Here is a 16,419-nt window from a genome sequence, read left to right as displayed (position 1 = left end):
GCGATCGCTGACAGTTTTTTTGGTAGCGTTTTGGTGAACTGGCAAGCACCAGCGGCCTAGTACACCCCGGTCGTAGTCAAACCAGCACTGCAGTAACACTTGGTGACGTGGCGAGTCCCATAAGTGCAGTTCAAGCTGGTGAGGTGGAAAGCACAAGTAGTGTCTCGCTACCACCAAGAAGACGAACACAGGCCCGTTGTGCCCATAATGCCCTTCCTGCTGCATTCGCCAATCCTAATTGGGAACCCACCACTTCTGCAGCACCCGTACTTCCCCCATTCACATCCCCAACCAAATGCAGTCGGCTGCATGAGAGGCATTTTTATGTCCTCCCGAGTACCCCTACCCAACGAACCCCCCCCCCCCCAAAAAAAGATGTCGTGTCTGCAGCAAGCGCGGATATAGGCGTGACACCCACTATTATTGTCCCTCCTGTCCCGACAATCCTGGTCTTTGCATTGGTGAATGTTTTGAACGCTACCATACACTAGTTGAGTATTAGCGTAGGGTACAGCATTGCACAGACTAGGCACACTTTCACAGGGTCTCCCAAGATGCCATCGCATTTTGATTGACCCGAACCTGGAAACGGTTACAGTTATAAAAGTTAGTTACAAAAAAATTGTAAAAAAAAAATTTGAATGATGCCTGCAGGTTTAGGTATCATCTTGGTATCATTCTTTTCAGCTAGCGGTCGGCTTTCATGTAAAAGCAATCCTAGCGGCTAATTAGCCTCTAGACTGCTTTTACAAGCAGTGGGAGGGAATGCCCCCCCTCCCTCACCGTCTTCCGTGTTTTTCTCTGGCTCTCCTGTCTCAACGGAACCTGAGAATGCAGCCGGTGATTCAGCCAGCAGACCATAGAGCTGATCAGAGACCAGAGTGGCTCCAAACATCTCTATGGCCTAAGAAACCGGAAGCTACAAGCATTTTATTACTTAAATTTCGCCGGATGTAAACAGCGCCATTGGGGAAGCATTTTATCACACCGATCTTGGTGTGGTCAGATGCTTTGAGGGCAGAGGAGAAATCTAGGGTCCAATAGACCCCAATTTTTTCAAAAAAAAAAAAGAGTACTTGTCACTACCTATTGCTATCATAGGGGATATTTACATTCCCTGAGATAACAATAAAAATGATTTAAAAAAAAAAAAAATGAAAGGAACAGTTTAAAAATAAGATAAAAAAGCAAAAAAAAAAATAAAGAAAAAAAAAAAGCACCCCTGTCCCCCCCTGCTCTCGCGCTAAGGCGAACGCAAGCGTTGGTCTGGCGTCAAATGTAAACAGCAATTGCACCATGCATATGAGGTATCACTGCGAAGGTCAGATCGAGGGCAGTAATTTTAGCAGTAGACCTCCTCTGTAAATCTAAAGTGGTAACCTGTAAAGACTTTTAAAAATGTATTTATTTTGTTGCCACTGCACGTTTGTGCGCAATTTTAAAGCATGTCATGTTTGGTATCCATGTACTCGGCCTAAGATCATCTTTTTTATTTCATCAAACATTTGGGCAATATAGTGTGTTTTAGTGCATTAAAATTTAAAAAGGGGGGTTTTTCCACAAAAAATGCGTTTGAAAAATCGCTGCGCAAATACTGTGTGAAAAAAAAAAAAAAAAATGAAACACCCACCATTTTAATCTGTAGGGCATTTGCTTTAAAAAAATATATAATGTTTGGGGGTTCAAAGTAAGTTTCTTGCAAAAAAAATAATTTTTTCATGTAAACAAAAAGTGTCAGAAAGGGCTTGATGGGTGATGTGTGACATAAGCTTCTAAATGTTGTGCATAAAATGCCAGAACAGTTCAAACCCCCCCCCAAATGACCCCATTTTGGAAAGTAGACACCCCAAGCTATTTGCTGAGAGGCATGTCGAGTCCATGGAATATTTTATATTGTGACACAAGTTGCGGGAAAGACAAATTTTTTTTCTTTTTTTTTTTGCACAAAGTTGTCACTAAATGATATATTGCTCAAACATGCCATGGGAATATGTGAAATTACACCCCAAAATACATTTTGTTGCTTCTGAGTACGGGGATACCACATGTGTGAGACTTTTTTGGAGCCTAGCCTCGTACGGGACCCCGAAAACCAAGCACCGCCTTCAGGCTTTCTAAGGGCGTAAATTTTTGATTTCACTCTTCACTGCCTATCACAGTTTCGGAGGCCATGGAATGTCCAGGTGGCACAACCCCCCCCCCCCCCCCCAAATGACCCCATTTTGGAAAGTAGACACTCCAAGCTATTTGCTGAGAGGTATAGTGAATATTTTGCACTGTGATCAGCCGAGTCTAATAGAGAAGGGGGCAGGCTGCTGGGGCACAGGACGTCAATAGATGTACTCCCGGCAAAGTAAGTCCGCGCTGTAGCCGTCATTCGGCTATAGCGTGCATCTGAAGCAGTTAAGAGGCAATTGATATTCTACCTCCAACTTGAGGTAAAAAAAAAACAAAAAACAGCCAGCTAAAAAAAAAAAAAAAAATCATAAAAAACATAAGACTCAGACAGGTAAGAATAAGTCTTCCACATTCAATGATAAACATTGCGGGAAGTAGATATACAAGTTTTAAGCGTTGCCACAATTACTGAATCTGAAACACCTCTGTCTTTCAGAATCTAGGTTCCAACAACCAGGTTGTCAAAACCATTAAGCAAAAAGCTGGGTGGAAGACCAGTTCTTGAGATAACAAATTTAGTCAGCCAGGTAGAGACCAAGGAGAGTTAGCCAACAGAAGAAAGTAGTTGATGTACCACACTCTCCAGAGCCAATCTAGGAGGTATGAGTATGACTGAAATGTTCCCTTCCTAGTTCTTGCAAAGTAGACAAGGTAAAAGTTTCAGTGGAGGACGGGCATATATCAGGGCATACTAATGGTGCCACCAAAGTTTCCACTTCATCTGCTGTCAGGTCTTGCATTCTAGAGACAAAATCTGTCTAGGTTCTTGTTGAAAAGAGATGCTAGTATTTAACATACATTTTCTCCCAATGCAGACATATTATGTCTTGCAAAAACCATTGAAAAAAACATTCCGCAGGGTGCAGACATTGTCTGCTGAGAAAATGTGCATGCCAATTTTACACTCTAGGACAGGACAGACCCTACCTTGGTCGACACTGTACTATTCCTGGTGCCCCACTGATGATTGATGTAAGCCACAGTTGGGGCATTGGGCTCCATTCACAAAGCAAGATCTTACCGCATCTGAGTCTGCGGTAAGATACCGCACAGCGTTTTTCAAAAAAGTTTTTAAGCATTCACTAAAAATCGCTACTAAAATACCGCATGAGTTATTTTATGAAGTCATGCGGAATGTTAGTAGCGAAAGCCTGCGGTAATTTACCGCCACACAGGCTGTAAATAGCTGGTTGTTAAGGAGCAGGCAGCCACCGGCGTCCTTAACAACCAGTAACTGTCAGCGGCATGCGGCAGCCTTCCGCTCCTTAACAACCGACGAGTCAATCCCCGATCATTGGCGTTCCCAATGATGACAGCTGAATGTAAAAAAAAAACTAAAAAAAATGCTGGCAATGGAAAATTAAGAAAAAAAATGGCATGGGGCATAAAGCAATAGTGAATTGACATTTCCAGAATCGCATGCTATATTTGGTTCTGTGAATGGAGCCCAGTGTCTGATCTAACTCGGACCAGATGACTAGAGCGTCAAGTGAAACAATAGATTAACTTTGGGATGGTGATTGAAAGCTTTGATTCTTCTTGCGACCAACAACCCTGGACAGACAGAGGTGCCAGAACACTCCCCCCACACGCGTATGCACGCACCCAGATATATGGCATCTGCTGTGATAATCTAGCCTTCCTTTAGCGAAAAAAAAGGTCTGCAGACTCAACCTCTGAACAGGATGTGTGTTCTCAATTAGAAGGTACACCAACCAGCTGAAATGCACCACAAATCTTTCAGTACAGGCTGCAACCATGAGATTTCTGTGACACAGGCTGATCCCTGGGATCCAGTGGATCGCAGTTGGTTATCATCACCTTTCAATGTCACAATGCTGGGCACAGAGGAGAAACCCTTTGTTAGCAAGTAGTGAGCTCTGTACTGCCCCCTCTGTTGGTGAACACACATACCTTAGTTCCCCTAACCATTTGCACACATGGACTTTTGAAGGGAAGACATAGATGAGACATTCCTGCAAAAAAGCTGATGTAGGTCTGGTATAAATTGACAGCAACAGAGCCACCAAGATCAGTGACTCTTTGAAGTGTGTCAGCAGATCTCTGATATGGAGGAAAAAATATTGGGAATTTGGGGAAAACGTGGCTAAAGTACAGTGCCCAGCCACCAAAAAAAGTACAGACGTGTAAATACATTTCCCAGCATGCAAACTTGTCTTGGGTTAGAGAAAAATTTGAGAGAGAAATAAAAGAAATGTTAACACAGCTTGGTAAACCTGTCCCTCCTTGTAAATGCTACAGCCGCTAGTAAGGAAAGTACCACACACAAAAACCCCAGGTACATGTACAGGGAAAAAATCCTCAACACAAAAGTTCAGTTACAGCCACTCACAACAGCGAGTCTTAAAAGTGGTGGTAAATTCTTACACCACTTTTACCTACAGGTAAGCCTATAACAAGGCTTATCTGTAGGTACCGTGAATATCTCCTAAACTTGCACAGTTTAGGAGATATTTAGTATATGCGCTGCTGCCGACGTCATCAGCGCATGTGCACTGAAGAAATGGGCCGCTGGTGCTGTTTCTTCAGTAGCCGTGCCATGACCAGCAGCTCCTGCGCGCATGCATGGCAGTGACGTCATCGCGGCTCCGGCCAATCACAGTGCCGTGAACCCAGAAGTACCGCCGCTGGAAGATGTTGCCCGTGTACTCGGACTGCCGACGCAGATTCAAGGCATCGTTCTGAGGTAAGTATTTCATAATGAGCTAGTATGCAATGCATGCTAGCTCATTATGCCTTTGTCTTGCAGGGTTTGTTTTATTTGTTTTTTGTTTTTTTCCCCGAGGTTTACAACCTCTTTATGTGAATAGTAAACTGCCACACTTCTTGTCCCAGTAACTCTGCAAGGATTCCCTTGATATACTTGCCTTTCATGAATAATAGAGTATCCTGTGTAACCCAAAACACAGGAAGGTTGCCACTATCGAATGCAATGAGAACACCTGTATATTTAATAAGCTGGAAATGCCTGCGCTTATTTGCTAAATGGAGAAATTTTCCAGTATTGTGCCTGAATCTACTAGTAGCTGTTGAAAGTAATAAATTCTAGTTGAAGTAGAAAATATAAAAGGAAGGAGAAGATATTCATTCTTAGGGTGAAACTAAGGAGGGAGATGGGAGGGGTATAGCCTTCAAGTGGATGTAAACCCTCACATATACCTAGTGAAGTGAACAGCCTTAGATGATACACAGAGGCTAAACAAATCTCCCTACATAAGTTTTACTTGTATATCTGCTGTCTTCAGCTTTATATACTGTTTAGAAAGTGCGTGTCCTGTTAGAATTTTCTCTTCCTGATTCACCTGTAAGTGTGGATTCTTGCCATACACTGTGAGACAGCTGATTGGAGGAAAGGCACACACCCCCTCTCCACATAGGCAGAAAAAGGAAGAAACCATGCAGAGCTGTGCTTTGAATAGACCAGCTGTCCGCTCATCTATTTCTATGCATCCACCCCAACACAAAATTCAGCCTGATTTTATCTCATGGAGAACTTGTCAGAAGTTATCAGGCTGATAACAGAAGAACCGAGCACGAGAAAGACACAAGACTTAGGGCTTTGAACAGAGATAAGTAAACTCTACAAATATATGTGCCCAGGTCAAATTTCATGAATGGGATTTACATCCACTTTAGTTTTTTTCTATGTGCCTAGTGTTCAGTTCTCCTATAGGTGGCAGTATAACCTTTGGTTTCTTACTATCAAGCTGAGTCTCTCAAATAGATCATAGAGAAAGGAGCTTTTGCCACAACTTTCTTACAAAAAACACACCTTTACAATGAGCTAAAACTATGGCATCCACTTTGCATAAAAGGTCAGTGCCAAAAAGCTCCCCCTAGTTATCCCTGAACTGAAAAATACAGAAAATTCAGTTTTCACATTTAAGTGCCACACAGCTTCTACGTTAATCTCCATTCATTTCTATAGAAAGCCTCATCCTGGCTGAGACTAGGACAGTCATGCACATGAGCCAGATGGGTACATTTTTTAAAAGGCAGTGTGCACAGCGAATACCTCGCACTAAGTGATGTGCAAGGAATCCTAGGCTGGGGCTCTGACCACAAAGAGTAGAAACTAAATGTTCACGATTGTAACGGAACCTCCCACACTCCGCTTGAGTGCTTCCGTCATATACCACTTCCTCCAGTCTGAATATAGATATTTTGGCTGCATATTGCAACCATCCTGAATACAGGATTTTATACTCTTGAGAAGGAGATCCCCCCTCCTGATAATATTACCCTAACAATAAACTAACCAGAAACATAAATAACCATGAGCTAAGTAACCAGTCATTTAACCAGCCTAGGTGACTCAAAGGTCTGACCTTTCAGGTCAGACTTTCCGTCTTCTAGCTCAGAAGACACAATACACATTGCACATTATCATAAGTATAAACACAGAACACCTTTACACAATAGAAGGAGCCCCCAGTAGCAGACCGACTCCTACATTGAAGACCATGAAATCCATATCTAAACAATGCTTTAGTTAATCAGGGATTTCAGATGGCATTGCAACAGTCTACAAAACTCTTACAATGTCCCATCATTTTCTCACTCACCCTGTGCCTCTAATAGACACAGAGTGACTTAGACATAGGAGGTGCATGGGGAGCTGAAAAAAAGGGTTTCCCAACCTCTTCAAGGGATTCTGGGTTCCATGGGCCCCCTGCCCAAAGTAACTTCCGTCACATCTCTCCCCTTTCGGCAGCAGACTAACACAGGAGAAGATACCCAGACGGGTTGACTCCAAAGTTAGTCCGTAGTTGCAGTCCCCCAATGCCTGTACCCACACTGTACCCCAAACAAAATTGCTCCAAACAGAGCATTACACACCCAGCCAACCTCTGCTTCTCTCATAGAACATACCCGCTGCTGGGGAGGAAGTGTAGACTGGTCCTTCCCCCTGGAGTCCCTTCAGCCACTGGAGAGAAGACCGGGTGGCTGGGCTCACTCTGTCATGCCGTTGGGGATCTGGGCTGACTGCCCAGCATCCCTGGGGTATACAAGTGGAGACCCTAGTCCCATCCACTTTCACAGGAAATCCATCCTGTTAGTTGAGGGCAGAGGCCAGCAGCACTCTGCCCTGTTGCCAGCGCTTCTGCTGGGAACCCCACATCATCTGTTCCGCCTAACTCTTGGGGAGGGAGGCCAGCTTCCTCCACTCCTAGACTGTGGAGCTGCCGCTGGGGAGGAAGGATGACCTCCACACGCCAAACTGTGTAGCTGCCGTTGGGGAAGTGAGCCGGCTGCTTCACCTCCCAAGCCCTCATCTGGCTGCAGGGATGACATTTCTCTGTCACTGGCTCCCAAGTGCACGATCCTTGCTGGGGAGGGAAGACAATTTCCTCCACTCTGACTGCTGGGAAGGGAGGATGACAACCTCCTCTCCCTTTCCCCCCTTGGATCCTGATCTGCTGCTGGGAAGTGACCATCTCCTTCTCACCCTAGGCCTCCGGAACTGCCGCAGGTGTGGGGTGCGAGATCTTGGACCCTCTGTCCAGTTGCCAGCGCTTCAGCTGGAGACATTTCTTGCAACTCCACAGATGCTGCTGGCAGGAAATCCCATGTCACTGTCGGTGTTGTGGGAGAAAGGCCGGCTGCCTCTTCTTTCAGGAAGCCTAAAGCTGCTGTTGGTGCTGGGCAGAGCTCAGTGATGTTCTGCCTTGATGCCCGCTCTTCTGCCGGAGGCTCACCTGGTTGTTCTTCCTCAGCAGAAAAGTCAATTAAATCACTAATCTCTGTAATTGCTGAAAATCCAGGGTACGGGTTGCCAACACTTTGGCAGGTGACTCATGATCCATAACATCCTCCGATGAAAATTCAATTAAATCCATAGATTCTGTGATCTGTGGCTGGAGAGATGAGCCGACTGCTTCATCTCCCGTACCCTCATCAGCTGCTGGACAGACGCATTCCTCAATCTAAGAATGTCCCATGCAGAAACAGGATGGTCAAGGTCAGTCAGTACTTGCTGCATCAGCCATAAGACCTCCGCATCCATAGCTGCAGGCAGAGATGGGCAAAGTACACTGTTACTCTGCCACATTACCAACTCTTCAGCCAGGATTTCAGGACTGTCATCTGGTACTTCTGGATAGTCCCAGGCAAAGGGAGCCCAGACCTGCTGCTGAGCAGAATCTAGCAGCCGTCTGTAGGCGATCTCCAGCTCCCATTCCTGATTGGCTAGAAACTCCTAATCTTCCAGTGCCCAGGGAACTTCTGAGACATTCAGCATCCGTTCTCTGTATTCCAAGGTTTCTACTAAACGCCACTCCAAATTGCTGCCAAAGTCAGGATCCTTGGACAGCCTCTCAATTAACAGCCCCAGGTTGCCATAGCCAAAGCTTTCTGTTGGGGTGTCATCCGCTGTCTACGGGCACACTTGGGCTACATACCAGCGGAGGGCTCTGTAACTCTTGTCCAATCGCATCTCCACCTGGACCAGCCTGGATAACTCAGCTTTCCATTCCTTGTGTGGTTGTCTCCCCAAAAACACCATTCGCACTTCGTACTGTGACCAGTACCTTTCCTGGAAGGAGGAGAGAATTTTTCCCTGGTGTCGCTGCTCACGAACTAGCGCTTCCTTCCAGAGTTCCCAGAGGACAGAATCATACCATCCTAGCAGGAGCTGCTCTGACACTGGTCCCCTGTGCTGTAATCCACATCTCTCGCAACCTCCTTCTGAATTCCTTCTCCATGACGGCTGCTATTTGTACCTCTCCTCTCCTGCTGTCCAGACCTTGGATCCAGGTGGAGGTTTGGATGTCCCAGACTGTGGGAAGCATCCCACTGCTGCCACCAATGTAACAGAACCTCCCACACTCCGTTTGAGTGCCTCCATCATATACCACTTCCTCCAGTCTGAATATAGATATTAGATATTATAGCCGCACATTGTAACCAAGAACTAGGCAGGACTAGTTGGCTGCAAAGCTGGAACTGTTTATTTGAACAAGAATACAGGCTTTTATACACTTGAGAAGGAGGTTCCCCCTCCTGATCATATTACCCCAACAATACAAACCGTAACCAGAAACATAAATTAACATGAGCTAATTAACTAGTCATTTAACCAGCCTAGGTGACTCAAAGGCCTGACCTTTCAGGTCAGACTTGCCGTCTTCTAGCTCAGAAGACACAATACACATTATCATAAGTATAAACACAGAACACCTTCACACAATAGCAGGAGCCCCCAGTAGTAGACGGACCGGCTACTACATTGAAAACCATGAAATCCATATCTAAGCAATGCTTTGATTAAACAGGGATTGCAGATGGCATGGCAACAGTCTACAAAACTCTTACAATGTTCCATCATTTTCTCAGTCACCCTGTGCCCCTAATAGACACAGGGTGACTAAGACATAGGAGGTGCATGGGGAGCTGAAACAAGGGTTTCCGGGTTCCATGGGCCCCCCGCTCAAAGTGACTCCCGTCACAATGATCATTAAAGTAATAGTATACGGTAGCCCTTAAACTCAGTGCAGAGTGTACATATAGATGTGACACAGCACATAAACAATATAGCCCTTTTCTGTGTCAAATTTGCGATTAATACTTTATTCTTAAAATATACTTTATAGAAAACATCACATACATAATACTGCAATTACAAAGTTGATTACAGCTTTTAAATGTAGTTATTACCATGGAGAGGTTGCAATATTATGATGGGATCATTGTAAAAGACTGTACTATTATGCTGATCATAATGTTTTATTTAAATGCAATGTAATCAGAGAGAAAGCCATTAGCAATCCCTATAACAAAAGAACAAAAAGTTCACAAGGTACTTACTTTGTTCAACAAACCAGTATTAAATATTCAACAGTATCATACATTTAGCAAAGTACACCCAACAGGAAAATAATGCAGTTCTGTGCTTTTTCAGCTGAAGTTGGCATTTTTATTACACTGGTCTAAACTCTAAATGTCTATAGAGCCAACATAGTTTGATCTGAGCAGTTTTTGCATCCTTCTTCATTAGAAAGCTATATAACAATTACCAAAAGTATACTCATGAAGAATACTAATGAAGAGAGGTGCAAAAGCTGCTCAGATCAAACTATTTTGGCTCTATAGACATTTAGAGTTTGGGCCAGTGTAATAAAAATATGTACTAGGAACAGGATGTGGTGCATACCTTATTACTTGCTCCAGATTATGTGCGGGCTCTTGCTGTCCTCTTGTAAAATGCAGAGCTACTGGCTTTGTATTGTACAAGTCATCGTACGACCACCTTCTGGAGCATCCTAGAAAAGAGGCTGCGGAGGACTGGTCACATAGATGTAAGAAGTCTGCCCGATCAGGGAGTGAGCAAAGTATAACCCCTTATCCCTATAACGCTAGAATTAACAAGCATTTAACCTTTGCTGGGTTCTGCAAGGGTAGATATTTTGTATGTTTCCGGGAGTTGGGTTTAAGTCATGTAAACACAGCCACAATCTACAGTTATAAAATACCTAGAGTAAAATCTTTACTCTGAAGTCCATTTAGGAACACTAGATAATAGAGTCTGTACTATAGCTTCCATTAATGAAAAATATTATCTATGAATGGAGGACACAGACCTTTCATTCACCCACCTGTCTTCCATTCATAAAGTGGTATTCATTCATGGAAGCTATAGTACAGTTCCTATGAATGGAAAAGGGGTGGCATAATCAGCACTCTTGACAAGTGCAAATGACAGATTCTTTGGCTTGTATTAACCCCTGCAGCACCTGGAAAATATGGCTGCAGGGGCCGGTGGATTAGAAGACAGAGGATTTCAAAAAGATGTCCAAAAGCAGTCCAGTTGAGGGGTGGGCAACAGCCACTGAAGGGAATCAACACCTGAATAAATGGCTGGATGAAGAAATGGCAAGACCAAATATGGAAATTTCCACAACCAAGGGCAGGGCACTGAGGATCAACCTAATGCTCCAAATGCAGACAGATAACTATTGCGAAGGGGAAACCTTTACCGAAAAAAAAAAAAAAAAAAAAAAAAAAAGCTTAGCCTGGATCAGCAAATAACTGGACAAACAACCAAAGGGGTCAGTCATTTTTTCAATTTTCCATCTGTTAAATCCTCTGCCCTTGTTGTTTTAACTTTGGATAGTAAAAATTTTTATCTGTGAGTAAATATAGCCCACTTCCTGTTTCTTGTCTGGTAAAAAGCCTAGGCTTATGACATCATGCACAGCTCTCTTTCTCTCGTGAGAGTTTGCCAGGAAGGGAGGGGGGGGGTGAGTCATAAGAGGGCCAATGAGGGCTGCAGAGCTGGAGGTGTGCCTCTGTGCGTCGGTGTAAATCCAGAAAGTGAACAGGCAGCAGCTTCAGCTGCCCACAGTTAAAATGGTTGCAGCCAGACTTAGTGGAGGGAGATTTCTGCAGCATATTTGGCAAGTACAGAATCACGGTGTATATAAAATAATATGCAAAGTGGTTGGAGGGAAGCTTCAGAATGGCAAAGATGTTTTTATTACAAATTATGTGAGCAGACTGCAGTTTCTCTTTAAATAGGACAGAAAAACAGGCCAACAATTAAAGAGGTTAACAAGAAGAGATTTTTTGCTGGGCACAGACCTAGAGACAAAATAACAGATCCCTTTGTTTGGACAGACATTCTATGTTCAATAGAGAAAAGATTTGGGTTAACTGTAGAAAAAAAGCGAAGCATAGCATACCTAAAACTTGACTTCAGGGAAAAGAAGTTGATACAGATTTAACAAGTCTAGAGGAATAGCCAGGCAACAGTAGAAGGTTTAAACTGAACACTCCTAACCTTCAACTTCAAACAAAGGGACATTTATGATAAAGGAAGGATGAGATGGATGGAGTAGACAATCCATCTCCTAAGACTGTGGTTCCCTACCCTTTTTTTTTTTTTTTATTGTGTATCCACCCCAGGCAATCTGTTTGCATAAAATTGTACCTGTCCCCAATCAGTCAGTATCGTACTGAAACCATCTAAAAATGTACAAACTGAATACTTTTGATCCTTTAAATTTTATAGTAAGTGTACTTGAAAACCAAGGCAACAGGAACTAACCAGAGGGGCTTGTTCCCCTCTCTCCAGGCCACCCCCTATATGCAATGCATAGATTCATGCATAGCATGAATCTATTCATGGCTGCCGCGGCCACCCCCTATTCATGCATCTGGCCCTTTTCAGGGCACCAGGCACATGAATTACAACGGCCAGTTTTTTTTTTTTAAGCACCCGATTAAAGCCAGAGGCTCTAATAGGCTTCAAAATAGGGTGGGCTCGGGTCGCAGAGTGTGTGACCGGAGCCCACCCCGGTGTTACAACAGTGAATGAATATTCGATGTTGAAACACTGATCCTCAATCTGGCCATTGGGAAGCGGGTGAGTTACCCGTCACCCAATTGGCTGAAAGGACAATCGATCCTATTGGATGCCTAGGAGGAGAGGAGGAAACGCACGGTGAAAGTGAGGAAGAGAAGAGCTGCTGGCTGATGCCTGGATGCATGGTCCCCACCGGTCGTCGGATGCCCGCCGGCTAGATGGGGTAAGTGCCGTTGGATCGACCGGAAGACAGTGGGGGTGGGGGAGTGTTTGTTTGCGGCCCCCCCCCCCCCAAACAAAAAAACACCAGCCGCCGCTGGAACTAACCCAAACCTCACCCAATGCTGACAAGTTGTATACTTTTTATCTTTTAAATACTATAGTAAGTATACATATAATCACAGCCACAGGAGCCCTGGGATTCACCTAAAACTGACACGCTGTATACTACTTACGATTCAGAAGTATGCCGCTTTTTAGCATTAGGTGAAGTTTGGGGCGAGTCCTGTTGGTGATTTTAAAACTAAACTTTAGGAATTAGGCAAAATATACCCTTGCAGTGGGGCCCCTGCCACTGCAAGTGTTAACTGCTCGTTAAATCTAGGGGTGCTACAATATGGAGAAATACCTTATTTAATCTCCCTTGAGTTGTGCGACTGGTCCCACACTGCCTCCTCTCTAGGGCACCCTGGCTGAAGTCAAACTCCAGCCTCCTCCACATTAGGGCTGCGCATCTTCACTGGTCTCACGATTCGATTCGATTACGATTATCTGGTCAACGTTTCGATATCACGATGCATCACAATTACCGACGAGCTCCCACTTCCGCTTGGGCCGCCTAGGTGGCCCTTCCACCCTGCAATCTTCTGGGACACATCACAGTTCCCAGAAGATTGCCCGGCTATGCAGGACAGCGCAGTGAGACATGCGCACCCAGCTGTGAAGCTGCAAGCTGTCACAGCCGGATGCCCACAGTAGTATTGCCGGCGCTGTGGACAGGCGGGGGAGAGAAGGGAGGGTTTGGGTGGCCACGTGGCTGGATTGTGGGACAGGTGAGTGTCTTTTTATTAAAAGTCAGAAGATGCACTTTTTTTGTAGCTGCTGACTTCTAATAAACAAAAAATTGACTGGAACTCCGCTTTGAATTAAAAATAACCTCACTCCCTAAAAAGTGCAGTAATCCGGTGCACTACAGGGTACAGACATTCACACACACTGCTGCTGGGAGGTCAAAAGGGAAAGAATCTACAGATGACAAACAGCCCTGTGAAGTTCCCTGTACTGTCTCTGTGCTGACCAGTGGCGGCTGGTGCTCAAAATTTTTTTGGGGGGCGCAAACAAACTGAAAAATACTGAACCTCCCCCGTCAAACGCAGCCACTTGTGCCCGTCAAACGCAGCCACCTGTGCCCAAACTCAGCCACCTGTGCCCAAACGCAGCCACTTGTGCCCAAACGCAGCCACTTGTGCCCGCCAAACTCAGCCACCTGTGCCCAAACGCAGCCACTTGTGCCCGCCAAACTCAGCCACCTATGCCCAAACGCAGCCACCTGTGCCCAAACGCAGCCACTTGTGCCCAAACTCAGCCACTTGTGCCCAAACGCAGCCACCTGTGCCCAAACGCAGCCACTTGTGCCCGCCAAACTCAGCCACCTGTGCCCAAACGCAGCCACCTGTGCCCAAACGCAGCCACCTGTGCCCAAATGCAGCCACTTGTGCCCGCCAAACTCAGCCACCTGTGCCAAAACACAGCCACCTGTGCCCGTCAAACGCAGCCACCTGTGCCCATCAAACGCAGCCACCTGTGCCCAAACGCAGCCACTTGTGCCCAAACGCAGCCACTTGTGCCCAAACGCAGCCACTTGTGCCCAAACGTAGCCACTTGTGCCCGCCAAACGCAGCCACCTGTGCCCAAACGCAGCCACCTGTGCCCAAACGCAGCCACTTGTGCCCAAACGCAGCCACTTGTGCCCGCCAAACTCAGCCACCTGTGCCCAAACACAGCCACCTGTGCCCAAATGCAGCCACTTGTGCCCGCCAAATGCAGCCACCTGTGCCCAAACGCAGCCACTTGTGCCCGCCAAACGCAGCCACTTGTGCCCAAACTCAGCCACCTGTGCCCAAACGCAGCCACTTGTGCCCGCCAAACGCAGCCACCTGTGCCCAAACTCAGCCACCTGTGCCCAAACGCAGCCACCTGTGCCCAAACGCAGCCACTTGTGCCCACCAAATGCAGCCACCTGTGCCCAAACGCAGCCACTTGTGCCCAAACGCAGCCACTTGTGCCCAAACGCAGCCACTTGTGCCCGCCAAACGCAGCCACTTGTGCCCAAACTCAGCCACCTGTGCCCAAACGCAGCCACTTGTGCCCAAACTCAGCCACCTGTGCCCATTAGATGCAGCCATCACTGACCCCCCACAATTACTTTCTTTTAATAAATATATTACAATGGATGGTGTGCCCCCGCTGTATGTGCTTTTAAAAAACAATGTCACTTCATACCAAATTTCGCCGGTATACGATCATGTGACTCCCGGCCGTCCCACCCCTCTCCACTCTCCTCTTCCCTCTCCGCTCACGTGTCTCCTGAGTCCTGAAGTCAGCGGGGAATTCTCAGTCCCGCCCGCTGACTATAGTTATCGTATCAGAAGAGAGGCGGGCGGGACTGAGAAATGCCCGCTGACGTCAGGACTCAGGAGACGGAAGCGGAGAGCGAAGAGGAGAGCGGCGGGAGTCACATGATCGTATACCGGCGAAGTTCGGTATGAAGTGACGTTGTTTTTTAAAAAGCACATACAGCGGGGGCACAGCATCAATTGTTACACATTTATTAATATAAAGACGTTTTAAAAATTTGCTCGAGCGCTTTCCCGGGAGGGGTGGGGCTACTAATGACGTCACCGAACATCGATTTTCGGGTTTTTATGCATCGATGCCGCATCGGGGACACCCGAATCGCGATGCATCGATGCAACGATTAATTTCAGCACCCCTACTCCACATATAATACAGGGTTATTAGCCCTGCAATTTATTACAGGTACTTATAGAGCACCATCAATTTACGCAACGCTTTACAGATATATTGTACATTCACACCAGTCTCTGCCCTCAAGGAGCTTACAATCTAAGGTCCCTAACTCACATTCATACATACACATACTAGGGCAAATTTAGACATGAGCCAATTACCTACCAGCATGTCTTTGGAGTGTGGGAGAAAACCGGAGTACCTGGAGGAAACACACAGAGGCACAGGGAGAACATGCTAATTCTGGGCAGGTAGTTTCGTGGTAGGGATTCGAACCAACGACCCTAGCGCTGCTAGGCGAAAGTGCTAACTATTTGTGATGACTTTGAGGGACAGACGGACAGCCCACAAGCCGGAGTTTAGGTGAGAAGAAGACAGCGCCGGAGTGGTGTGTATAGTGCAAGTAATACTGCCTCTTCAACCCCCCCATACTTAATTAGCGTGTAACCCTTATAATTTGTTTAATCCACAGAGTGCAGCTTTAAATACATTTGTCACTTACTTACATTACACAGAGTCACAACAACATAGTCATGCTCCCGTTCATCCAGTGCCATTCTGTGGTTTGTTTCTATACCTCTATGCCCCCCCCCTTCTTCCGCTCTCCAAACCAGGAGCCCCTGGCAGGCTGCACGTATGCAGCTTTAGGTCATTAATACATACAAACCTTCAGGTTGCCAGGCGGGAGATACTAGTATGCAAACTGGACAGTGATAACCAAATAGAAGAGCCGGAATTACCTTGTGATTTGAGGTAGGTTCCCAGTTTTGACAATCTTAGCTACAGCATCAAATTTTTTTTCTAACGTCGCAGGTAAACCATTGCATTTTTCCACCAATTATTCTTTTTTTTTATTTGCATACCCTAAGCCCTGGTTCACACTGGAT

Source organism: Aquarana catesbeiana, linkage group LG03 (genome assembly GCF_042186555.1).
Source record: "Aquarana catesbeiana isolate 2022-GZ linkage group LG03, ASM4218655v1, whole genome shotgun sequence".
Classification (NCBI taxonomy): Eukaryota; Metazoa; Chordata; class Amphibia; order Anura; family Ranidae; genus Aquarana; species Aquarana catesbeiana.
The sequence above is the reverse complement of the archived record's forward strand: the minus strand, read 5'-3'. Positions refer to the sequence as shown.